Source organism: Myotis myotis, unplaced genomic scaffold (genome assembly GCF_014108235.1).
Source record: "Myotis myotis isolate mMyoMyo1 unplaced genomic scaffold, mMyoMyo1.p scaffold_m19_p_4, whole genome shotgun sequence".
Taxonomy (NCBI): Eukaryota; Metazoa; Chordata; class Mammalia; order Chiroptera; family Vespertilionidae; genus Myotis; species Myotis myotis.
In genome coordinates, this window is record NW_023416346.1 from 130,039,219 (window position 1) to 130,064,969 (window position 25,751).

Genomic DNA, 25,751 nt, shown 5'->3' on the forward strand with positions numbered 1-25,751 from the left:
GGAGATGCCTACTGAATACTGCCCGGGCGCCCCATACAGTAGGAGTCAAGGTTGCGAAGGGTCCTTTGCGTTTTCCGAGGAAAACAACAAGAACACATTGTCAGCAGGCCTCCCGCCTTGAAGTGGCGCTGATTAAAAACCAGGGTTTGACGCAGATAGATGAAGGCAGGCATTCCAGATGGGCTTCGCTATAAGAACTGCCCCCCGTCCCACACCCCGCGATCGCACTGATTGACAAGACGGCTCTTGCAGAAAGCGGGCCACACCTGTATTGTCTGAGCCGGGGCAGCGCTACGCGGTAGCTGGTATAAGTGCACACTGGCTGGCGCGCGTGGGGGGCCGGTAACCTCAATTTCACTCAGACCCTCCCACGTGCTCCGCTCCAGTCCCTGGCCCGAGAGTGGCGGCCAAAGCCCGCAAGAGCCGCAAGCTTTGACCGTGTTATTCCCCCAAACTGGTTCGACGATGACGCTTCGTCTCTCCCAGTCACTCTCAGAAATTGCTGAACACCATCGGAACGGCCCTGATCAGAATGTCTTCGTTTTAAACATGTGGTTTCAAGAAAATAGGGTCAATATCAAGACAGAAATATACAGAAGTTACGATGTGCCATGGACATCCTCCCAAATACGATGCACTCAAGACTCCATTGCAAGAGTGTGTTGCGTGCGGGCCCCATCCCACAACACGACGTCTATAGCACGACTCCTTTACAGGTCGGGTCGGCAATGGTGTCAGTGGCCTGGTTCCAAGTCAAGCAGGTAACAGCAGGGGTCTGTGTGTGATTCAAGTCCTGAATGGGACCAAACTGCACCCCAAACAAGGCTACTTTAAGATACATTGAGCTCTGAGCACCTCTCTGCTATGCTAGATTCACATAGAAGCCTAGAGAAAGATGCCCAAGCGCAGGCGCATTCTAAGCACGTTTACATATAGGATCTCACTCAGAATCTCACGTTTGCATACAGGAGCTCCTCCATCAACAAGCAGGTGGGAGGCCTGACCTCACAGCACCGCTGAGCCCAGTTCACTCGCTTTACAGCTCAGAATTGTTATAAAACTATTATAAGTTCATATTTCCCCATTTCCTGTCCAATAACCAATGCGGGTAAATATAATAACACTTCTATCCTCCTTGCTTCAAAAACAAACAAACTGATCCCTCCACCATTTTGGTGAATTTTATCCTGGCTTGCTATCCGACCCACATCTCTGATTCCACTTCCCTTCTAAGCCAAGCGCGGAGCTGCCATGAGCACCCACAGACCATGAGCACCACAGAATCGGTCCCTCAGAGCGAGCCATCGGCCTCTGCACCCACAGAAAAACGACCAAGTCCCTGCTGCGGGTCTCCTCAGTCCTCAGGGCCCACATGTGGGCCCGTTCACCCTCTCCTGATGGCAGCGGGGACAGTGCGGGGGTGCCTGGCTCTCAAGGCAGAAGTGGGGAGCTAGAAGGCGAGGGGCCCACGCAGCACAGGGGGCAGCTGACAGCAGGGAGGAGCGCAGAGCCCGCTCCGGGGATGCAGCCACCACACTGTGCAGGACACGCGCCCGCAGCCGCACCCACGGCAGCCAGCCGCTAAGAGGGCTCCCCATGGGTCGTGCCTCCTGGTGTCCATGTCCTTGTGGTCCCCTCCCTCGCTGACCAGAGCTGACTTATGCAACCAACAGGATACTGTGGAAAGGACAGTGTGTGGCCTCCGGGGTAAAGTCATAAAACACACCTGCTCCCCTGGTGCTCTGGGAGCGCTGGCTCTGGGGGAACCAGCACCAGGCGGTGAGGGCGCCCAAGCAGCTCATCGGAGGGCGCACATGGGGAAGAAGCGAGGCCTCCTGCCGACAGCCAGCGCCCACAGCCAGAGGAGTGAACCACCTTGGAAGTGGACCCAGCAGTCCGCTACGGGGATAGGACAATTTCACTAAGCACTGTCCTCCTCCCGACAGCGGCGTCCCTTTCTCATTCGCACTAGTATACATATTCATGAGAGCTGCTGTGCAAGTCAGTTCGGTGATTTCTTAAACAGTTAAACAAAGAGTTTCCATATGGCCCTGCGATTCCGTGCCTAGTGTATACCCAAGGGAAACAGAAACACGTCCGCACAAAAGCATGGCCGTACCAGCATTACTCACCGCAGCCACGAGGTGAAAGCAACCAAGGCCATCCGCGGATGAATGGGTACGTAAACCATGGCCTGTCTACACAATGGAATATTATTTAGCCATGGAAAGAATGAAGTGCTGACACAATCAAGTGCGGACGGACCTTGAAGTCACCGTGCTGAGTTAAAGAAGCCACGTGCTGTGTGGTTCCATCTATGAGAAATGTCTGAAATATGCAAATCCAGAGTCAGAGAGGAAACCAGTGGTTGCCAGGGGCTGGGCACAGAAGGATGGGAGTGAGTACTGGTGGGAATGGGCTTTCTTTGGGGGTGATAAAAAAAGTACTGCAGCCCTAACTGGTGTGGCTCAGTGGATAGAGCGTCGGCCTACGGACTGAAGGGTCCCAGGTTTGATTCCAGTCAAGGGCATGTACCTCGGTTGCGGGCACATCCCTAGTAGGGGGTGTGCAGGAGGCAGCTGATCGATGTTTCTCTCTCATCGATGTTTCTAACTCTCTAACCCTCTCCCTTCCTCTCTGTAAAAAATCAATAAAATATATATTTTTAAAAAGTTCTGCAACTCAATAGTGGTGATGGTGGCACAGCTTTGTGAATATACCAAAAACAAATAAACTGTACGCTTTAAATGGTGAATTTTATGGTATATGCAAATTCTATCAATTTGTAAAACCCCGAGTAAAGGAGCATCTGTGTATAAAGCCCGTAATCTGTATTTATCATTACTTCTTTCAAAAGCTTCCCAGAAGTAAACCTACAGGGTCCCCGGATGTGAAGCTCCCTTCTCCAAATCTTAAATTTAATGTAAAGGATCCAGACAGAGAAGTGCCGAGGCAAGGAGGTCAAGTCTCCTATAGTCCAGAAGCCCCGGACTCCAACTTTCGCTTATTTTCTCTCCTCTGTTTCCTGCATATGTCCCCAGCTGACGTCATACTACATACACTCTCATACACCGGTTTCCTTCATTTGTGTATTTCTCCGGGTCCTTGAACACTTTCTATCATGTTGGAATCTTCCATTATGTGCAGCAAACCGTCATTCATTTACCAGGCACCTCAGGTCACCTATGAAAGCAGCCTCCTGTTTTCTGCTCTATGGTAAAGAGTGAAAGCTGACAGGAAGCACTGACATGTATGGCCAAGGTGCTTGGCCACGAGCATGCGCACCAGTGAAACAAGGGGTGGTCTTTTTCATCGCGCTCTGGGCATCTCTTTCGCGCATTTGTTCAAGGGCTCAGAATACATCCATGTGGCGCAAGCGCGCTCGACTTTCAAGGAACAAGCGAGGAGGAGTACAGTGTAACTCGAAGAGCATTTTCAGAATGTGGGGGAGTTGGGAAAACATGTAAGCAATGAACTGATAAGCAGGGTACCCACTGTTCCCACACTTCAAAGCATACTCTAATGCTGTATCTTACAAAGATCCTGTGATTACACCGGGCCCACCTGAATAATTCGGAATAATCTCTCCATTACAAGATCCTTTAGTCACATCTGCAAAGCCCCTTTGGCCATGTAAGATAACATATTCACCAGTTCCAGTCCAATAGGACATGGACATCGTGGGAGGCCAGCATTCTGCCAGCCACAGACAGCCGCTGGGGGCTGCCGGCCAGCGAGGCTGGGCAGGGCAGTCCGGGGCCACGAATCCATGCCCTCCTTCCCGCCAGGCTCAGGGGCCCCCGGAATGCCTGCCATCAGCTGAACCGCGTTGCAGAAAATGAGAGGTGGGCAGCAGATGGGGAGAGCAGAGAGCACAGTATGAACCCTGATTCTTAACACACTTTCTTTAGTAAAACAAGTCCAGGACAAGCCGATGGCACGTGTGCTACATTCGCCATTCTCCTGGAACAAGGTGACCTCCATATTTCCAATTCCTGCTGGTTTTCAGTAAGCTACTCAGAGAGGATACCGTCCATCCCAAGTCCAGCTCCAAACCAGTCCTCGGGAAATTATAACGACTTTCTTCACCTTTTCTCACATACCTGCTCACAGTGAGTTTCAGAGCCCGTGGAACATGGACACTGGTCTGTTTGTAGTTCCTTATGCGGTGGATTAGGCCCTGTTTGCTGTGCTAGTTGCTCCCCAACTTCAATGGCATAACATGGACACCCGAGAGCGGGTTCCCACTGAGCACTGAGCTCCCTGAACTTGTACTAAAACCCTGATAAGCACAGCCCAGGACTTTCAGCAGATTCCCGGGGGAGGTTATCACCCCAAAACACAAAGCTGAGAAGCTCTTTTAGAAAGATGCCTCATTTCTCTGTCAAGTTTAAATGACCAATTTACCACGAACCTGTCACATTCTTCCTGAAAAGTCACTCAAATAATCACATTTACATTTTGTTGTTGTTGCTAATCCTCACCCAAGAGTATTTTTCCATTGATCTTTAGAGAGAGTGGAAGGGAGAGAGAGAGACAGAGAGAAAGAAACATCAATGTGAGGGAGACAAATCGACTGGTGTCGAGCCTGCAACCGAGGTACGTGCCCTTGACCGGAATCGAACCCGAGACCCCTCAGTCCATCGGCCGATACTCCATCCACAGAGCCAAACTGGCTAGGGTTCAATATGTACACGTTAACTCCAGATACTTATTTGGAATAACACATGTGCACTGACTTGGCAATTGTCATCGAGTCCCAATTCGAGAATTTAGGGTAAAGAGTAATCACACTTAGAACTCAATCTAAATATTGCAATTGACATTTCAGTATATTAACGTAGCACAAGGGACCGATTTTAGTGATAAGAGTCTTAGAATCGTTCTTGAATTACATTCATGATTTCCGTGTGAAAAGATTAAGTCTTCTTGAGAATAAAAAAAAAATTCTACATTCTCAGCTTGTCATCGACTCCAACAGAAAGCCAACAGTTACGGTTCGCAGACAAATTCCCAGACTAATCTGAAGAGCAAATGGCCCCTCAAAGACATCTCAGGAAAGAGGAGACACGGAGGTCTGTGAATGGCAGTGTAGCCACGAGACAAATGACCACAGAGAATGGGGTGCGGGACAATCCCTTTCCCCGTGTGGCCCCCAACTGCATTGTGGGAGGCCTCCAGTCTCCCAGGCTTCCATTCAAACAACAAAAGGTGCCTTAGAATTTTCAAGTCTTACCACTGTCCTTTACGCCTCGACCACGTACATCCAACTCCGGTTTTCCCAAGCGTCATTCCCAGGAACAAAGCACCAGGCAGGGTTGCATTTGCCCCCCTGAACCTCCACATGCAAAGCCGGGGGCCAGTACGTTCCGAGGGGCACACTTCTCACAGGGGGGGCACGGCCGGCTAACCTGAAGGCAGATGGATGGCGGAGTCTGCTCCCAGTCAACTTACCCGAGTTCGAAGGTCAATGTTGCTGATATTTAATGGGGATATTAATCAGATCACAAAACCCCACTTCAGATCACGGCAGATACATTTTTTAATAGTCACAATCAAGTGCTCATGCCCGATCAGTTGAGCCAATATTTAAAGGCTGCCTCGGATAAGTTAGCATTCGTTACCCCAAGCAATGGAGGAGCAACAATGCTAACGCTTCCTCCAAACCCTTGCTCCATTTTCCTCTTGAGCACAGAAATACCACGTCTCCAGGCTTCCTGGGTGGCTGGGTGGAGCCACGTGACCGGGCTCTAGCCCAGTGGTTCTCAACCTTCTGGCCCTTTAAATACAGTTCCTCGTGTTGTGACCCAACCATAAAATTATTTTTGTTGCTACTTCATAACTGTAATGTTGCTACTGTTATGAATCATCATGTAAATATCTGGACTATGCAGGATGGTCTTAGGTGATCCCTGTGAAAGGGTCGTTCATATGTTGAAATCCCAATGCCCAATATGATAGTATTGGAAAAAACGTCACCCAGCAGGTCCCTCAGTCACGAAAATAACAGAAAAGGCATTTCTCACCAGGCCCATCAAATACTCAATCCTGAAAACACTTTGTTCATTTCCACACATAAACTCTAACAATACGCTTCCGCCCAGTTGGTAAAGAGAATTTTCTAGGGCAGCGCTATCCAACAGAGATACAATAAGAGTCACAAACTTATTTCAAAAACTTCTAGTAGCCACATTTAAGAAACAGGTGAAATTAAGTGTAATGGCATATCTTATTAAAAGTGCTATCAACTCTAAATAATCATAAAAAGTATAAACAGGATATTCTGCATCCTGTACAAAATCTTTGAAATCCGGTGTGTGTTTTGCACTTAGAGCCCATCGCATTTGGGGCTCACCACGACTCGGGTGTTCAAGCGCCCATGTGGCTGTGGCTACTGAGCCGGACAGCGCAGCTCTAGGGTCTCACCTGGTTCTAGAATTGTCTGACTCTATGAAGGATCCCAGCGAAATCCGCCAGCTGAGACTGACCACTTGAGAAATATCTGGCCCGAGAAGCATCTTCCACAGGCCCCCAGTGGGGACCTTACCAGTAAAGAGCCAAGTTTCTAAGACCATAAAACCTCATGCGGGGAAGTCTTTGCTCTGCCGCCTCCTCCCCGCCCCCCCTTTGGTCCCTCTGCATTCCCAGCAACCCACGAAACCGCTGTGGCCCAGCAAAACTGTTCTTTCTCTTTGCCATGCTGCCCTCCCCCGATTCCTGTTCAAATGTTTAGGCATCTTCCCAGATGTGACCCAGACTCCTCCTGCCCAGCCCAGCCAGCCCACCCCAGTGGGAAGTAAGCTGTCCTTTCTTTTTTTAAAAAAATATATTTTTTTATTGATTTCAGAGAGGAAGGGAGAGGGAGAGACAGAAATATTAACGATGAGAATCACTGATCGGTTGCCTCTTGCACGCCCCCTACAGGAATCAAGCCCGCAACCCAAGTATGTGCCCTTGACTGCAATTGAACCCAGGACCCTTCGGTCCGCAGGCTGATGCTCTATCTACTGAGCCAAACTGGCCAGGGCAAGCTATCCTTTCTTTATATTTTTTTTTAAATTGATTTCAGAGAAGAGAGAGGGGGAGAGAGAGAGCTAGAAATATCAATGATGAGAGAGAATCACAGATCGGCTGCTTCCTGCACGCCCCACACTGAGAATGGAGCCCGCAACCTGGGCATGTGCCCTGACTGGGAACAGAACCGTGACTTCCTGGTTCATAGGTCGACACTTAACCACTGAGCCACACCAGCCACGCACGCTGTCCCTTTGGCCGGCCCCAGCAGTTTCTCTCTGCTGAGAACTAGGAGAACTACAAGTGGTTATCTGTTCACGTCGCATCTCCCCTAGTGTTCCTTACTTCTGGGCAAGAATGGCACCTCCTCCAGCTCTGGCCTAGCCCAGCAGGTGCTCCACTGTACACAGGTGAGCCGCAGGCTTGACCTGACCCATGGAGCCTGCCAGCAAATCCAGGTCTCTGGCAGCTCCGGAGCTACTTTGGGGTGGTGCTGTCTTAAAAGAATAAATGCTCATGCCCTAGCCTGATTGGCTCAGTGGACAGAGCGTCAGCCTGCGGACCCAAGGGTCCCGGGTTCTATTCCGGTCAAGGGCACATGCCTGGGTTGCAGGCTCGATCCCCAGTAGGGGACGTGCGGGAGGCAGCCAATCAGTGATTCTCTCTCATCATTGATGTTTCTATCTCTCCCTCTCCCTTCCTCTCTGAAATTTAAAAAAAAAAAGAATAGAAGCTGATGAGCACGTGTGCAGATGTGAGGCTGGAGGGACCGGACCTGAGAGAGTGGGCTGCAGCGTGACAGATGCATGGCTTCCTCCTCGGGGCTGCGAGTAACAGGTGCTGGGGTCTGTTTACCAGCGCGACAGGAAAGGAAGCGCGGGCTGGTGGCCTTAGCAACGGCATCCTGGACGCACAGTGCTGATGGAGAAGAGCCTGCGCAGCTGCAGGGCCCTCAAAAGGACCCCCAAGTCAGCTCTGGGCCTCCCGATGTTCCGCGGCTACCCAGCCCATGCACAGACCAGCCTCCGGTCGCCAGTCTCCTCCAGATGGGCCAGGTGAGGCCTGCTCCCCGGGCTCCAGGCTGGGGGGAGCTGGCCACCGGGAGAAGCCAGCCACTGCACGGCAGCCAGCAGGGAGAGTGGAGGAGTGAAGGCTGCCAGGGGAGTCTGCCTTCTGGAAGCTGCCTTTCTAAGGAGGAACCCCAGAAGCCGGCGTTCCAAATACACCGGCAGAAAGCAGGTCCGTGGTTATGGGGAGATGGGTGGTGAGTGGAGCAGGAAAGGGGACATGGGGGGATGATGGGCGAGGGGAATGTTCCGAAACCAAATCATGGTGACGGTCGACCAGCTATATACATTTACTAAAACTCGCCAAACTGCGCAAAAACGGGTGCGTTTTGTGGTGTGCGAATTACACCTCACTAAGCTGTGCTGAGGATACAGTGCACACTGAGGTTCCCAGTCAGTCCTTTATTTACAGTTGGAAGAGACAATTTCAGGACTCCCCAGTCGAAGAAAACCATCGGAAAGCGTGGGCGCTATCGCTCGCTTCGCTGCCACCTCACACTAAACTGCCACATGCAACTGGCGATTTTGATCCACAGATTCTAAGCCACACGGTCGTGAAACTGCTCTGGGTTGTGTGTGACACGAACTGGTCCCCCCCTTTCGGAAGAGTCCGCAGCACTTGGAAAGGCCGAGCTCCCGGATGCGCCTGTAGCTGGAGGTGCCCAGCCCTGGGCAAAGCCCGCATCACACGCAGCCACACAAGGAGTTTTCTTCAATCAGCACCACGGTTTCAAGAGGTGGGTCCATTACTGCCACCCCACTTTACCGAGGAGGAAACAGCTCAGGGACACACACCTGAGGTGGCGGGCCCTGGCCACAGAGTGGGCAGCGGATTCGGAAGAAGCCTGCTGGCTCCCCAGCGGCTCCCTGCACCCTACTGAACTCGGGGAGGCAATTAGTTGGTTCCAAGAGCCAATCAGGCAGGAACCGCTGCCCTGAGGAAAACACTAGAAATAAAGATGCTACGTGACTGCTGTAGGGAAATGCAGAGCCCTAGCCGGTGTGGCTCAGTGGGTAGAGCATCCGCCTGTGGACTGAAGGGTCTTGGGTTCGATTCCGGTCAAGGACAAGTACCTCGGTTGCAGGCTTGATTCCGGGCCCTAGTCGGGGCATGTGCAGAAGGCAACCAATCGATGTGTCTCTCTCACATCGATGTTTCTCTCTCTCCGTCTCTCCCACTCCCTTCCACTCTCTCTGAAACTCAATAGAAAAATATCCTCAGGTGAGGATTAACAAAACAAAACAAAACAAAAAGATGTTTTCTAATCCTTGCCCTCCTGACAAACTTCTAATGCTCACTCCCACGAGTACAGGGAGGAAAGTGAATGGCCACCATCTTAACTGTGAATACGGCCAAAATGCTAAGTGAAGGTCTCAGCAGTCCTTTAAAATAAAATACATTATTAGGCAAGTCTGGTTCACGGACCGGAAGGGATATTTAGAAATTAAAAGGGAGGTTTTAAGGAAGGATTTGGGGGGAAAAGAAACAAATAGTAACAATTGACAGAAGAAGTAATTTCAACTGAAATGGGAGAGGAAAACAGGCCTGGCCAAGGGGAGTGAGGAGGCCCGGCAATCACATTCTTTAGAAATGGCATGGGGGGGGGGGCAGGGGGGGGGGACGACCCAGGACAGTTCTGGCCATCGGTTCGGACGAGCGGCACACAGCAGCGGCGACATCCCAGTCCTCTGGGCTCTGTGATCGCAGTTTCGGCTTTGCTCGCCCCTGGGCGCTGTACCCACTTGCAGAAAGTCCCGCGCCAGGCCTCTAAGAGGAAGAGCGAAAGCTTTTCTCCCCCACCCTTTTCTGCATTAATTAACCCCCCCACCCCACCCCTCCAAAACCACTTTCAGCAGTCACTTAATCTGTTTTCTTTCTGGCATGAGAATTCCACTCTTTATAGATGCATCTCTGTGTACATCGCCAGCTGAATCCGTGAACAAAGGCGCGGGGGAAAATGCCTGAACATCTAAGACACGCAGTCATCCATCAAGCTCATGAGACGTAGCATGTGCCAGGAGAGGGAAGCTTGCAGGGACTGCGGTTCTTTCAGGTCTTGGATCTCTCTGGAAACCTGAGATAAGCCGTCAATCTCCTCCCTAGAAAAATGTGCCTACACATACACCCGGGCGCTGCCCTCATATATGTGCAAAATGCGGCCAGGCTGGCAAGTCCAGTTTCGGGATGCCTGCTCCCGGCTCCCGCCCAGGGGAAGAGGCACCAGGCAGGGAGCGCGGCTCCTGGGGGAGGGGCGGCTTCACCAGTGGTGGGGTCAGGGCTCAGCGCCGACGCTGCTTCTGACCTGCCCGGGAGGACAGACGCTGATGGATTGGGGACCTGCCTTGGCCCCGTGCAGGTGGACAGGGTGGGCGAGGCGAAAGGAAGTCTGCCCCTACCCCCCACCCCCTAAAGGCATGGGCTGTCCTGACAAAAAGCAGGGCACGGGAGGCAGGGCGCGCCATCTCGGATCTGCTTTGTAGAAAGATCCTTCGGGCCGCAGGGAAAGCACATGGCAGGGAGAGGGACTGGAGGTGTGGGCAGGAAATGAGGCCTGAAGAGCGCTGGGCCAGGGTCGCAGCGGCAGGGGAGCGCTGGGCCAGGGTCGCAGCGGCAGGGGCAGCGCTGTGAAGCCACTCACCAGGCCCTTGAGCGAGGCCAGGCAAGGCGAGGTGCGCTGTGGCATCGTGGGTGTATTGCAGGTGGATGCCACGAAGGGTCACGGGAACACGAGTGGTACTTTGTAACCATTTCTACGTCCTTCATGACTTTAATAGTTTCCCTTCCCAGGGCCATCTTGAGGCCCAGCCGGTGTGACTCAGTGGTTGAGCATCAACCTATGAACCAGGAGGCCACAGTTCAATTCCCGATCAGGGTGCACGTCCAGGTTGCGGGCTCGATCCCCAGTAGGGGGCATGCAGGAGGCAGCCGATCCATGATTCTCTCTCATCATTAATGTTTCTATCTCCCTCTCCCTTCCTCTCTGAAATCAATACAAATATTTTTTTAAATAATAAAAAATAGGAAGCAAGGGCCACCTGGGAGGCACTGAGTCAGGCCTTCTGTGGGGTGTCTGCTCTCATGCCTGCCTGCCCGAGGGCTAACTCGTTAGGGGTGTAACGGTTTCTGCAACACCAGCTCCCCGAGACCCTCCCAGGAGCAGGAGCAGGGCCTGTGGCCTTCCTCGCCGCATCCCCAGCAGGGCCTGACCCCCGGCGCGGGAACAAATGAATGAGCGAGGCAGCCCAGGTGCGACCAGGCTGGACTCAGGACGCCCTGGGGTGCCAGAAGCGGCCCCCGAACAGCAGGCACTGGTGCGGGGACTCTGTCCTCCGCTTATATGGAACCGCGAGAACTGTAAACACATCCTCAGGGCAGGACTGCGGGCAGCGACATTCCTCCAGAGGCTGCTCGGTGAGCTCCAAAGTCCTGGAGCTGAAAAGGTGCCACAGCCGCCCTCCTGGAGGAACGCAGCAAGCACACGCATGACAACAGCTACTTGAAACTACGGTGCGGGGACCCGGGCCAGGGCGCGTCACCATAGGCGCACAGGCTCCACTTCTTCCTCCGTCCCCTCCACTCTGGCTGAACTTCTGCATCCATTCATGCCCACACCGAGCCTCTCCAGTACCAATTCTGCAATATGCGTGCAGGCCTCTGAGCCGGGGTGAGCCTGGCCCACGTGCCCCGGGCCGAGCCCCTCGGACCAGGCCGGAGGCGCATGCTGCGTTAGGGACAGCTCCCTGGGAGGACCCGTGCCGGGCCCGTCCAAAGTTTCCTCTCACCTTTTTTAAATTATAATTATTGATTTCAGAGAGGGAGAGAGAGAGAAACATCAATGGTGAGAGAGAATCATGGATTGGCTGCCTCCTGCACGCCCCCTACTGGGGATCGAGCCCGCAACCCAGGCAGGTGCCCTTGACCAGGAATCGAACCGTGACCTCCGGGTTCATAGGTCGATGCTCAGCCACTGAGCCGCGCTAGTTGGCTCCTCCCATCTTTAAAACCCCCACTAGGAAGCCTGTGGAATCATGCTTTGGACTCCGCAGAGCCGCCTGTGGCTATGCCCTGGGCTCCCCTGGCCGCTGAGCTCACTGCTACCTGGAGCCCTGCCCCGGATGTCCAGCTTGGTAGGACTTGCCGCTGTTAGAACAAAAGCACAGCTCCCAGCCCTCTCCAAAACGGAGAGCGGCACCCGCTATTTTTCTGAAATACATTTGTTCTGTCAAACTTGTCAATGCGCATCCCTGAGACCGAGCCACGTGGAGCCTGGGCCAGCGGAGCAGAGTCCAGGACTGTCACGAAAGAACACGAGAAGGTGAGTGGGGCCTGCTTAGTTCCCGGGCAGAACTGTCTGGAACACTATCGGGTCTGCTTCGGGATGGCAGAGGGCCATGAGAGAAGGAAGGAGCTATTCTCAGGGCCAGATGCCCGGGAAGACCAAAAGGGTCACCCTCCCTGGCTGTTAGACCTTGTGGCCAGGCAACTGCAGAGAATGAAACCGCAAGGACGCTGGCCTTTGTCTATGTGTCTTCTCCAACAAACCCAGTGTCCACAACTCCCTTTCCCTGGAGAGGTTACCTCCCCACAAGCCAGGGCTACCTGCTCTCAAAGTCTGCTCTGCTCTGAATCCTCAGTGAAGGGCAAGTGTCTTCAGGTGCCCACGCCAGACTTTGCACAAAGTCAAGGATCACAGAGGCCTTGCCCTCTCCCTTCCCCCGGCACCTAGCACAGGCCCTGACCCTGCAGCAGGAGTGAACTAGGCTCAAATGGACAGAAAGGTGGCATGATGGATGGATGGATGGATGGAGGTAAGGAGCGGTGGCAGACAGAGAGGAGGATGGACAAAGAATAGATGGAAGGATGAATAAAACAGGGGTGGGGAACATTTTCTCTGCCAAGGGCCATCAGGGTATTTATAACGCCATTCACGGCCGTACAAAATTACCAACTTAAAAATTAGCCTGCTACGTTTGGTCAAACATTTAATGAACTTAGCCCTAATGCCTTGGCAGGGCCAAGCCAAATGATTTCGTGGGCCTTATACGGCCCAGGGGCCGGACGTTCCCCACCCCTGGAATAAAAGAAGAGAGGGATGAACTAAAGGATGGAAAAGGGATGGATGGAGGGATACATAGATAAAAGGTTGGGGCAGTGGGTGGGTCAATGGAAGGGTGGATGAATGGAAAGAAAAAAGGATGGATGGATAGACAGAGGGATAGATGAACAAAGGATGAACAGAAGGATAGATGGGTGGGTGGACAGAAGGATGGATGAAGGATGAATAGAAGAATGGCAGGAGAAAAGGAGGGAGGGACAGAAGGATGGGGGGCAGGCAGACAGACGGACAAATGAAAAACCCATCTACATAGGCCAGTGGGGAAGAAACTTCTTGAAAAGGTGAAAGCGAATGTCGTGAGTTAAGAGAAAATTACTCCTCCTGTTGTGCCTCTCCTGTGAGCCAGAATTCCCAAGTCATGTCCCTCAGGATTTACAGGCGAACACATTCCAGGCAGGCTCAGGGGCCAGAGGGCAGCGGTTCCTCCCTATCTCATTCCTGCTCTCTTTCCGTGATCGCTTTCCTAACGAGGACGCTGGCGGGCAACAATAGAAGGGGCCCAAGCCAACAGTAACCACACACCAACCCCTGAGAAGTGGCCCCAAAACTTGCTAGTGATGTGATTGTCAGCGGGGCCACTCTGAAAAAGGGTGGGTCATGTTGGGGGGCACAGAGAGACTCTCCTGCACTGTCCACTGTGGCAGCCACTAGCTACACATGGCTACTTGCAGGTAAATTAATTAGAGGAAGGAAAAGTGCAAGTTTATCCTCTAGCTGCAGTAGGCACTGTTCAAGCCCTCGAGGAGCGTGTGGCCCGTGGCTGCCACACTGAACGGGCAGCCAGAGGGCGGTGAGGGACACTGGTCTCTCCTGGGAGGGAGGGTGGGTGACACAGGGGAATAGAGAGAGGCAGCAAACAACAGTTCTCTAAAATATTTTCTCTGAGCGCCATATATTTTAAGGTTCAAAATCTTAAAATACATTGGCATCCTTCAGTTCAGCGACCCCACCAGCAGAGTGGTTCCCAGCCAGGCGCCGTTCGCCTCCTGGGGACACTTGGCAATGTCTGAAGACATTCTGGGTTGTCACAGTTGCGGAGGGGCGGTGCTGCTGGCATCTAATGGGTGGAGACCAGGGATGCTGCCCAACATCCTGCAGCGCACAGGACGGCCCCACCACAAGGAGTTATGCAGCCTAAAATGTCAATAGTACCACCTATGAGTATGACCTAAAATATGTAAAGACTTAATGTACGAAAGGGGTGCATCATAATACTATGTGCAAGAACAAGAAAAAGGAAACAAGCCCGATGGCCAACAAGAGGGAGGGGATTTAACAAAGAACAGCATACCAACACTCATTCGATAGTTACTGAGCACCTACTGCACGCCAGCCTCCGCGCAGGCGCTGTGGACGGACAGAGCAAAAACTAAACCAAACTCCCGTCCCTGGGAGGCTGACCTGGGATGATTTGTCAAGTGTGATTAATAACGCACTGTAACAACTTGTAAATGCTTTGGTTATTGGTCACGGGGAACGGGTGGCTATAAAATTATTTAATATATCATCTAGTTTGGGTTCTTTTGGTTACATACAGGGGCGGGCAAACTTTTTGACTCGAGGGCCACAGTGGGTTCTTAAACTGGACCGGAGGCCGGAACAAAAGCATGGATGGAGTGTTTGTGTGAACTAATATAAATTCAAAGTAAACATCATTACATAAAAGGGTACGGCCTTTTTTTTTTTTAGTTTTATTCATTTCAAACGGGCCGGATCTGGCCCGCGGGCCGTAGTTTGCCCACGGCTGGGTTACAAGAACAAAAAAGACTAGAGAAGACACCCAACACAGCAGAAATTGTAGGCAGAGGAGGGCTGGATGGGACTGTTTATATAAATAAAATAAGTCACTTTTTTTAAAAGGAGTTTACCCAGAATCCAACATGGCCTCTTCTCTTCTCCTCTTCCCATGAGCCTCAAGGACAAGTGTGGCAAGCCAGGCGGCGAGAGCTGGAAGCACATGACTCCAAGTTGCCCGGGGCCATCTCGGCCTACGGGACTTGTTCGGTCTGGTTTGCAGTGCTGGCCCTCGGAATGTTCTAAAACCCCGACAGGTTGCCAAGATTTAAACTCGGGAGATTTCATTACAAACACCTGGATTTCTAACTCCTGAAAATCGGGAGAGTGGAATCCAGGGATTGCAGCCCACGGACACAGAGATGGCTAAAGCTGATCGGGGCCACTCGCTCGCTGGCCCAGGCCCCACTGCGCCGTTACCTCTGAAGCCTGGCCATTGGGTTGGGGACCCAGCCCCGGGGGGCTTTCAGTCTGTAACCCCCCAGGCCAAGGCGAGGCGCAGAGGTGGGAACTGAGGAAAGGCCCGCAAACAGACGGCAGGTAAGGGAGCGCCTGCCAAGCGGAGGCAGGGATGCAGCCTGGTACAAAAGATGCTCACGGCCTCAGGCTGAGGATGAGAGGGGGGGGGGACCCCACCATAGGAGCAGCACTAGGAAAACTGTGAAGTGCTACTCGTGTGTTTAAAACTTCACTGCAGGAAAGCTATTTGAGATGCGAGGTGCCAGGAGTTAACCTCCAGGAATTCAGCTCAGCCGGGGAGCAAATAAACAACAAATGCCCACTACTCGATAAATTCCCTGAATGGCAGCGGATAGAGGGCTGTGGAAGCTCACAGGGGGAAGCAGTTCAACCTTAATATGAATCCTGTTTACGGCCAGCAAAACATCACACCCCGAGCCCCGTCTCATGCTCCAAAACAGCGGCGTTTAGAGCGATTTGACCTTTCTTTCCCCTTTTCCAACTTCAACGTTTCTAGTTTCCAAGGTCAAGGTTTATCTGCCCAAGTTTCATGAGGGGGTTGAAGTCATCGACAAATATTCATTCATGACTGTGAACAAGATGGAGTCCATAAAGACAGTGGGTTCCACCCCGGGCAGTGAGCGCCACCGGGACATGTGGATCGGCCCAGGAAGTCGGACTTAACTGATTCGTGGCAGAGCATGGGCACCAGTAGTTTCAAATGCTCTTCAGATCAATGTAAGCTCAATCCGGGTTGATGCTCAAAAGTAAACAGTCATCTGTCTCCTGCCCACGTGGCACCTCCATGGGGAGGGATGCCGGCAGGTGAGTGGGGTGAGGAACCATATATGGGGAACACATATCAGTTATTTGAATCAGCCTCTGCTTTTCAAACTGGGAATGCTCTCTCGAATACTTAAAATGTCTGTAGAACTGTAACCAGGTAAATTCATTCACCCACCCGGGGCTGAGCGATGACACTGCCACTCGCCAGGGGCAGGGAAAGCTCTGGGAAACGAGGAACGAGAGACGAGGACAAGCCCTAGACGGCCTGGCCAGGTGGGGAGAGAGGAAAAGCGCCAGTGAACCCGTGGCCGAGGGACGGGTCCCAGCGGTACGCTTCCTCGTGGCGAAATGCAACACCCACCCGGGCCGGCCTCTCCTTGCCCGGAGGGAGATGCGCTCCTAAAATAGTAACCGACTTCCAGCACTGCCACCGGGAGCGCGTGCTACGCATGAAATGCACGGCTGACCAGGGGATTATTCGGAACAGGTCCGGGTGCCGTCTTTCTCTAAGGATGGACATGATTCGGCACGTAAGTGGAATGATCCCATAAAGACTGCCCTGGCAAAAATACCCTTCGCCCTGACTTGGAATTTCAGAAATCACGTGCATGTCTACGGAACTGAATCCCTGTGCGGAATCTTTTATTCTCCCTTCCCGCCCATCAAAATCTGTTCTGCAGCCCTAGACGGTCTGGCTCAGTGGCTAGAGCATCGGCCTGCGGACTGAAGGGTCCCAGGTTCAATTCTGGTCAGGGGCACGCACCTCGGTTGCAGGCTCCTCCCCGGCCTGGGCCCTGGTCAGGGCGCATGAAGGAGGCAACCAGTCAATGTGTTTCTCTCACATATTTCTCTCTCTTTCCCTCTCTCTTCCACTCACTCTAAAAATCAATGTAAAATATCCTTAGGGGGAAGATTTTTAAAAATGAATACAATGAGTGGCCAGATTATTATGACCACCCCATCAGTACTTCGTTGGGCCACCTTTTGCCTTCAATACTGCGGCGATTCTTCTTGGCATTGACTCAGAAAAATCGCCGCAGTATTGAAGGCAAAAGGTGGCCCAACGAAGTACTGATGGGGTGGTCATAATAATCTGGCCACTCAGTGTATATATATATTTTCTGCAGAGTCCCTGTGTTGTTCCCAAAGTTTGTGTGCAAGGCAGTCCTTTAGGCCAGCAAGAAACAGGGGAGGGGTCCAGGTGGCAGACTGGACCAGAGGGTGCTCGCAGGGCATGAGGCAGGCCCACAGGCCCGCAGGCCCGCAGCCCCGCAGCCCCTAGGAGCCCAGGTGCCAGAAGGGCCCGCAGTGATAAAGGACGCCCGCAGCCAGATCTGCGGCCCTGTCTTAAGAGATTCCTACCCCCATGGCCAGCTTCCTACCACGAGAACTTCTTTCACTACAAAGCTCCCCGCCAGCCCCAGAACCATCCCACCCTCCCAGCCATCCTTTGGAGCTACCGGTACGCGGAGTAGGGGAAAGAGTCTGATGGTATCTTTCTTCAGAGGTGAAGACCGCAACATTCCACATTCCCATGATTAAAGTGATGTTTCAAGCAAGCACCGACAGCGCTCTCCATCAGAAGCAACCGAAAAGAAATACGTGCGCAGCTCAACGTCCTGCATGCCACAGCGCCCTTCCCAGGAGAAACGAGCGGTCAAACTGTCACGTCCTGCCCTAGCTGGTTTGGCCCAGTGTTGGAACCACATACCGAAGGATTGCGGGTTCGATTCCAGTCAAGGGCACGTACCTTCGTTGCCGGCTCAATCCCCAGCCCGGGTCAGGGTGCATGTGGGAGGCAATCAATCGAGGTGGCTCTCTCGCATCAATGTTTCTCTCTCTCTCCCTCTCCCCCTTGTCCCTCCCTTCCACTCCTCTAATACTCCATGGGAAAATATCCTCGGGGTGAGGATTTTAAAAATCCCAGTGTGGCCAGTGTGGCTCAGTGAATGAGCATCAACCTATAAACCAGGAGGTCATGGTTTGATTCCCAGTCAGGGCATATGCCCGGGTTGCAGGAGGCAGGCGATCAATTGATGATTCTCTCTCATCATTGATGTTTCTCTCTCTCCCTCTCCCTTCCTCTCTGAAATCAATAAAAAAAAATATATATTTTTTAAAGTCACATCCTGAGAGGCCGGCCAACGTGCCAAGTCTTGGTGGTACTTCCGGGGAGGCTGGGCCATCCTATAAGGCACGCAGTCCTGGTGAGGAGCAGCCTCGCGCGCAGTTAGCAAACGCTCTGCACAGGCCTCTCTGGGGAAGGGCGAGCGGGCGCTGCTGCCGCTGCTGCCCTGTGGAACCCCTGGAGTCTCTGTTTCAACACCCGCTCAGTTCGATCATCGGTCACCTTGGTCAAACGACTGCTCGGCCATGTTGTTCCTCGGTTTGGGGCGGAGGAAGGGCTGCTCAGAACACCCTGGGTAGCTTGAGGATAAGGGGCAGCATCTTGGGGGAGGTTTGTACATTTGTTTTTTATGAAAGCTTCTCGGGCATCTTGTAGGAAATCCCAGAATCACTGGTCCAGATCAGTGGTTCTTAAGCCTGGTTGCTAATCGAACCCACCAGGAGAACATTTGAAAAATGGACGCCAGTTGTGAATCAAGTATCTGATAAGGGCCCAGTAACCAGAATATATAAACAACCCCTAAAACTCAACAACGTAAATGGCCAACGAGCCAAAGTAAAAATGGGCAAAGGCCTTGAATAGATGTTTGTCCAAGGGAGACACGTGGCCACCATGCACGAGAAGATGCCCACCATTGTTAGTCATCAAAACCACAATGAGATGCCACCCAGCACCCAGGCGGGAGGCCGCTTTTTAAAAGCAAACAACAAAACACAAAAAAATAAGTGCTATCGATGCTATAAGGAAATGGCATTCGGCCAAGAGAAGGGATGAATCCTGAGCACGGATGAACCCGGAAAACATTACCCTACACTCACAGGCCGCATATGCTAGGATTCCATTTGTAGGAAATGTCCAGAGTTGGCAAACCATAGACACACAGCACAAACTGGTAGTTAGCAGGCCTGGGAGGAGGGAGCAATGGGGAGTGACTGCTTAATGGGTACAAGGTTTTCTTTTCTTTTCAGTGGTGAAACTATTTTGGAACTAGATAGAGGTGCTGGTTGCACAACACTGTGAATGTACTAAATGCCGCTCAATTAACCATTTCATATGGTTAGTGGTTAGTTTTATGTTATTGAATTTCACCTCAATCTTTAAAAGTGAGGGGAATGGATATCAGGGAGCTTAGTGGGCACTGCTGGTCAGTATCTCCTAGGGCCGTGGTCAGCAAACTGCAGCTCGTGAGCCACATGCGGCTCTTTGGCCCCTTGAGTGTGGCTCTTCCTAAGCCTTAGGAGTACCCTAATGAAGTGAATAACAATGTACCTACCCATATAGTTTAAGTTTAAAAAATTTGGCTCTCAAAAGAAATTTCCATCGTTGTACTGTTGATATTTGGCTCTGTTGACTAATGAGTTTGCCGACCACTGTCTTAGGGTGTGTGTGTGTGTGTGTGTGTGTGTATACAAATGCTCCTCAGGTGCATCTTACATGCATCTAGACTGAAAGTGTGCAACCTGAAATTGATATAAAAATGAAAGCACTGCCCGGCCGGCGTGGCTCTGTGGTTGAGCATTGACCTATGAACCAGAAGGTCATGGTTCGATTCCCTGTCAGGGCACATGCCCGGGTTGTGGGCTCGATCCCCAGTGTGGGGTGTGCAGGGGGCAGATGATCAATGATTCTCTCTCATCCTTAATGTTTCTCTCTCACTCTCTCCCTCTCCCTTCCCCTCTGAAATCTATAAAAATATATATTTTTTAAAATTTTTAAAATGAGAGCACTTCTATGGCTGAGACGTCAGAAGCTGGGTGTTACTGATGCACCACCACGGGTAAGGAGGGCAAAGGGGATGGCATGCCGCCCCATCCTCCCTCTGAAACAAACAGGCATTTCAAACAGCAGAAACAGACACTCAGGAAAAGACGGTAATCACAGCTGTGAGCCCCTCAGGAGCAACCTAAGCAGGACGGTGTGGCAATTCACAATCCTGCCCCCCGAATGAGGGGAGGACCTGGAGTTTTGTCTGTATGAGGAGAGGTGTCCTCAACATCAGCGCGCCGTGCTGTGTCCCTGACAAACACCCAGGAAGGGCAAATGTTACAGACTCTTATGAGAAGCAACAAGGACCAAGGGGGCAGGCGAAGCTGCGGCCAAGGCCGGCTCAACGAAAGAAAGCACGCGCCAACTCAGAGCCGGCTGGCCACCCGTGGCTGGAGACGCCGTCAGGCAGGAGGGCCCGGCCACTTGGCTGCTGATGGCCAACGTTTCGTCTGTGGCTCCTGCGGGAATCTGCGAGCGAGCCGGACCTAGAAACAGAAACGAAGCCCGTGGCTTCGAGCCTCTGCTGTTCCAAGTGTGTTCACTGTGGGGGTTTCAGGAACCTGGCTTTCCTGAGCCTGGCCGGAGACGACGAGAGTTCCCCTGAGCAAGTCCACCGCGGTGCCGGCGGTCATGGCGAGGGCCCCTGCGCGTGGTATCCATTTGCTCCCTTATGAACAAACTGCCCTCCAGCGGACGCTTCCTCCAGCCCCTTCCTTCTCTGGCGTGCGGAGCTGACTTTGACCCTGTCTTTCCAATAAACGTGGGGCCTAATGCAAAAGCACGGTGGTCTACCGGCCGCACCGCCGCCTCCCCTTTACGCTCACGGGGCGGAAAAAGAACTTCCGTTTCTTCGAAGCCCATCTATTACTACAAGACCGAGAACTTCAGTGTAGGACTGCCTTTGGGCGGAGGAAAAAACCCAACCACTTCTTAACACCTCGCAGCTCGGCAAACATTCCCAGCCAACTGCGGCCCAAAACCGGTTCCAGGAACTCCTATGCTAGTGGTGCCATTAGGTCATTGGTTTGCTTCACGGAAAATTTCCCCATTTCCCTTTACTTTAGCACCTTGGAGCAGGCCGGGCACCTTCTTTCCCTGCGGGGGAGAGGTGCGGCCACTGAAGCGCCAGCGACCCCGGGGGAGAGGTGAGAGAGGTGTCCCATCGCTTCTCGTACACCATCGATGTCTGTCCGCTGACACTGACCACCGCCTCCTGTGGAATCCAGGTTTGGCTCCTGCTCCTACCCCGCCACCTGGGTGGGAGGAATCCGCCAGGTTTTATAACTCCCCAAATGAGAAGAGGAGCATCGGCCCCCCAAAGTGACAAGCCAGGCGACTACTGTCAATGGTGCAAAAGGGGATGACATCCACCCGACCCAATGGAAGAGTGGCCGCTAACCACCCGAGACAGATGAAGAGCCAGTGAGATGTCTCTCTACTTTACATAACAAGATAAAAATTAGCCCATCTGAAGGAAAGGCAGACTTTGGACTCCAAATATTTACTGAGCTGGCACTCGATTTAAAACTGAGTTGTTGACAATGACTCAGGAAAAACAAGTATTTTATTTGTTATATGTTTATATTAAACTCTATAGTGATTCCTATTTTTCAAGGAGTTGGGTGATAAATGGCATAAGAGAAAGAGTTCTCTCTATTAATAATTGTAAAGGCATGCTAAGTACACGAGTTCTTATTTAGAAATTAAAACTATGTCTAAAGCCCCGAGATAGAGCCGAGGGTTGGGAGTTGCTCCAACAGGAATTATTGGTTCTGGCCACCACGGTGGCACTTAAAATGCAAATGCTACTCTGTTCTCCCCCCGCGCACATGTGGACTCCAGAAGCTATTTTGGGTAATCCTTGACATTTTTGTCAATATGCCATCTGCATGGTGACATTTCGGAGGGTTATGATATTGGAGGGGGGAGGGTTTGATTTCTGGCATCTTGGCTTTTAAGAGTGAGATTAACGAGACCACAGTTGTGGACCGAGCTGAGCCGCGCGGAGCACCGCAGGGTCTATCTGAGATGCCTGGTGGAGCCTGCAAAACGGGGCGGCAGAGAAGTCACGGTGTGAAGAAATAAAGACCATTTGAGAAGGCACAGTGTGCAAAAGCTCGCCGAGCCGGCTGCCGTGCCCTGGAGCGTGTCATCGCAGATCCCGCACCACCCGCTATTAGAAAGCAGCTACCCAGCGCTTTTTCTTGAAATAATAATCAAAAAAGCACATCGGTTTCTAAACGCTAAAATTGGCAAGATTCTATGGGCATTCCAAAAGCCTATCTCAGTCTTCTCTAAGGACATCCCCTGAAGGTACACAGCTCGACTACTAACAACAGGAACGGCATACACTTCCTGGTCCCCGGAATTCCTACGCCCCGATCCCCCCAGCAACTGAAACTCTGGGTAGCGTTAAGCATTCGCTTTTTAACTGTGTAAGGACTTCTTTCAGCTTTACTCACATACAATTATACAATGGACAGACACCAGCGTGTAAGTTTAAGGGCCAGAATGTGTTCACTTGGCACACGTGTTTGTGGCAACGGGGTTACTGTTGTAGTTAGCTAGCTACCTGCATCACATCGCGTAATTACCGTTTCTTTTTCTGCAGAACGTTTGAGATCCACTCTCTTAACAACTTTCAAGTATACAACACATTACCAATAACCACAACTAGATCCCAGAACTCACTGTATTTTCATGAAAATCTTTCCAGAGTGGTTATTTTCCCGCCTTGTTATATAGAGTAGTCTTAATTTTGCCTATTACTTAAGTGGTCGAACTCGCGCTGGTTGTCTTATGACAGATGCAACACCCTTTCTTTGCAGGGAGAGGGGAGAGAAGTTCTACTGTGGGTTCTTTGACTAAAAAGTCCCCATCTGTTCTGAGCCCCTTCTCTCTAGTTGGTTAGACTTTCCTCTAGGACAGCGGTTCTCAACCTGTGGGTCGCGACCCCTTTGGCGGTCAAACAACCCTTTCACAGGAGTCACCTAAGACCATCCTGCAGATCAGCTATTTACATGACGATTCATAACAGCAGCAACATGACAGTTAGGAAGTAGCAATGAAAATAATTTTATGGTTGGGTCACAACATGAGGAACTGTATTTAAAGGGCCAAAAGGTTGAGAACCACTGCTCTAGTATCTTCTATCCTGCACCCCTCACCTCGTCCACACCCACCTCCACTGGCCAATGGTTACCTTGATTAGACCCCATATTCTCCTAAGACCGGGGGTCAGCTGTTTTATTTTTAATATATTTTTATCGATTTCAGAGAGGAAGGGAGAGGGAGAGAGAGATAGAAACATCAATGATGAGAGAGAATCACTGGTCAGCTGCCTCCTGCACGCCCCCCACTGTGGATAGGGCCTGAATCCGAGCATGTGCCCTGACCAGGAATCGAACCGTGACCTCCTGATTCATAGGTTGACGCTCAACCACTGAGCCCCGCCGGCCGGGCTGGGGGTCAGCTGTTCTGCGTAAAGGGCCAGATAGTAAATATTTTCAGCTTGCGGCCACAAGGCCTCTGCTCAGTGACTCAGTCTAGTCCCTGCAGCCCAGAAGCAGCCCCAGACAATACACGTGAGCATGGCTGCGCTCCAATAAAACTTTATTTACCGGCGCTGAAACTGGAGTTTACACAACTTTCACAAAATACTACTCTTTTCATTCTTATTCAACCATTTCAAAAGGGAAAACCCACTGTTATCTTGCAGGCTGCACATAAACAGATGTGGACTGGATTCAGCCCACAGGCTGCTATTTGAAAAACACTGTGTTACGTTTCCCCCAGGGCCAGACATCACATTTGGGAAAGAGTTTCCACTCAATAAACATTGGTTTGGCCCCGCCAGCGTGGCTCAGAGGTTGAATGTCGACCTGTGAACCAGGAGGTCACAGTTCGATTCCTGGCCAGGGCACATGCCCGGGTTGTGGCAGGTTGTGGGCTCCGGCCATCCCTAGTGGGGTGTGCAGGAGGCAGCCGATCAATGTTTCTCTTTCATCACTGATGTCTCTCTCTCCCTCTCTCCCTTCCTCTCTGAAATCTAGAAAAATATTTTTAAATAAATAAAATAAATATTGTTTCGTCAACTGATAATAAGCATGTCATTCTCGTACATGTAAGGAAATCTAGCCACGAAGACATTCAGGGACGCGCGGTGGCACGGGGCAGGGGGTCGGCGCTGACCGCCCACCCTGACTTCAGGCCGGCCCGCCCCAGCGCTGGGCTTCTATTTCACATGGGTCTTTCGTTTCTAGGCTGCCTTCTCATCTCGTGGAGAAAAGGGGCTGGGTGATCTTAATGGTTAGTTATGCTCCGTGGCACCAGGCACAGAGGTAGCATCTAGATTATTAATGTCTTACCACATACTAGATTTTTGGCTTCCTGTCCCCAACTTTAGAAAAAATGTGAACTATTTTACACTTCTCTCTGTCTCAAAGCAATAAACTAGAAGCTAGATGAAGCTGCTCTCTAGTCTTTGATCTTCAGTTCATTTTTCTTAAAGGGTGCCGGCTGCTCCCACGGGCAAAGTTCGCACAGCTGCCCTCGGTTACGATCGCAAGACAGTGTGTCCCCTGCATTAAACCAAAAGCAGAAGCAAAACACGAGATGCCTATGACACGGGTGAACCTCAAAAACATGAGGCTGAGTGAAAGAAGCCCAGCACCAAAGGCCACACATCTCGGGACCCATTGATGGAAATGTCCCGAACAGGCAAATCTGCAGAGACAGGGGCAGACTGCTGGGTGCCAGGGCCTGGGGGCGGGGGTGACTACTGATGGGCACAGAGCTTCCTTTTGGAGTGAAGAAAATGTTTTGGAACTAGACAGAGGGGGTGGTGGCAAAACATTGTGACTGTATTAAATGTCACGGAATTGTTCATGCTGAAATGAGCAATTATGTGAATTTTACCTCAATAAAAATACATTTTTAAAACGAATAGTGGTAGACCTGTGTATTCTTTTTTCTTTTTTCAAACTGACCTATAGCACTGTATTAGTTTCAGGTGTACAACATGATTTGATATATGAATATATTGCAAAACCATCACCCCAATAAGTTAATTAACATTTATCACCACAGAGGAACAAAAATGTTTTTCTTGTGATGAGAACTTTAAAAATCTACTTCCTTGCCCTAACCGGTTTGGCTCAGTGGATAGAGCGTCAGCCTGCGGACTCAAGGGTCCCAGGTTCGATTATGGTCAAGGGCATGTACCTTGGTTGCGGGCACATCCCCAGTAGGGGGCGTGCAGGCGGCAGCTGATCGATGTGTCTCTCTCATCAATGTTTCTAACTCTATCCCTCTCCCTTCCTCTCTGTAAAAAATCAATAAAATATATATTTTTTAAAAATCTACTTTCTTGGAATCTTTCAAATATACACTATTGCACTGTTAACTGTAGTCACCACGCTGCAGCTGTACTCTGATGGTGGAAGTGGCACCTAGGCATATTGTTAAGTGGAAGTGGCAAGTCACAGAAGAAAAAAAAAGATTGATAGTATAATCCCATTCATGCAAAGTCCCAAAACAAAAGTCTGGGTTTGTGCACACACAGTCAGCGAGAGGTGGAGGGAAGGGACTAGGACACAAAGCAATCTGCATGTGTGGTGT

At 51.4% G+C, this 25,751-nt stretch overlaps 1 protein-coding gene across 2 annotated transcripts in view; it reads right to left on the reverse strand.

Moving 5' to 3' along the window:
• The window catches only part of WWC3 (WWC family member 3), a 111,176-nt gene that overhangs the window by 73,570 nt on the left and 11,855 nt on the right, over positions 1-25,751 (reverse strand). The gene's annotated exons all lie outside the window — the stretch shown is intronic.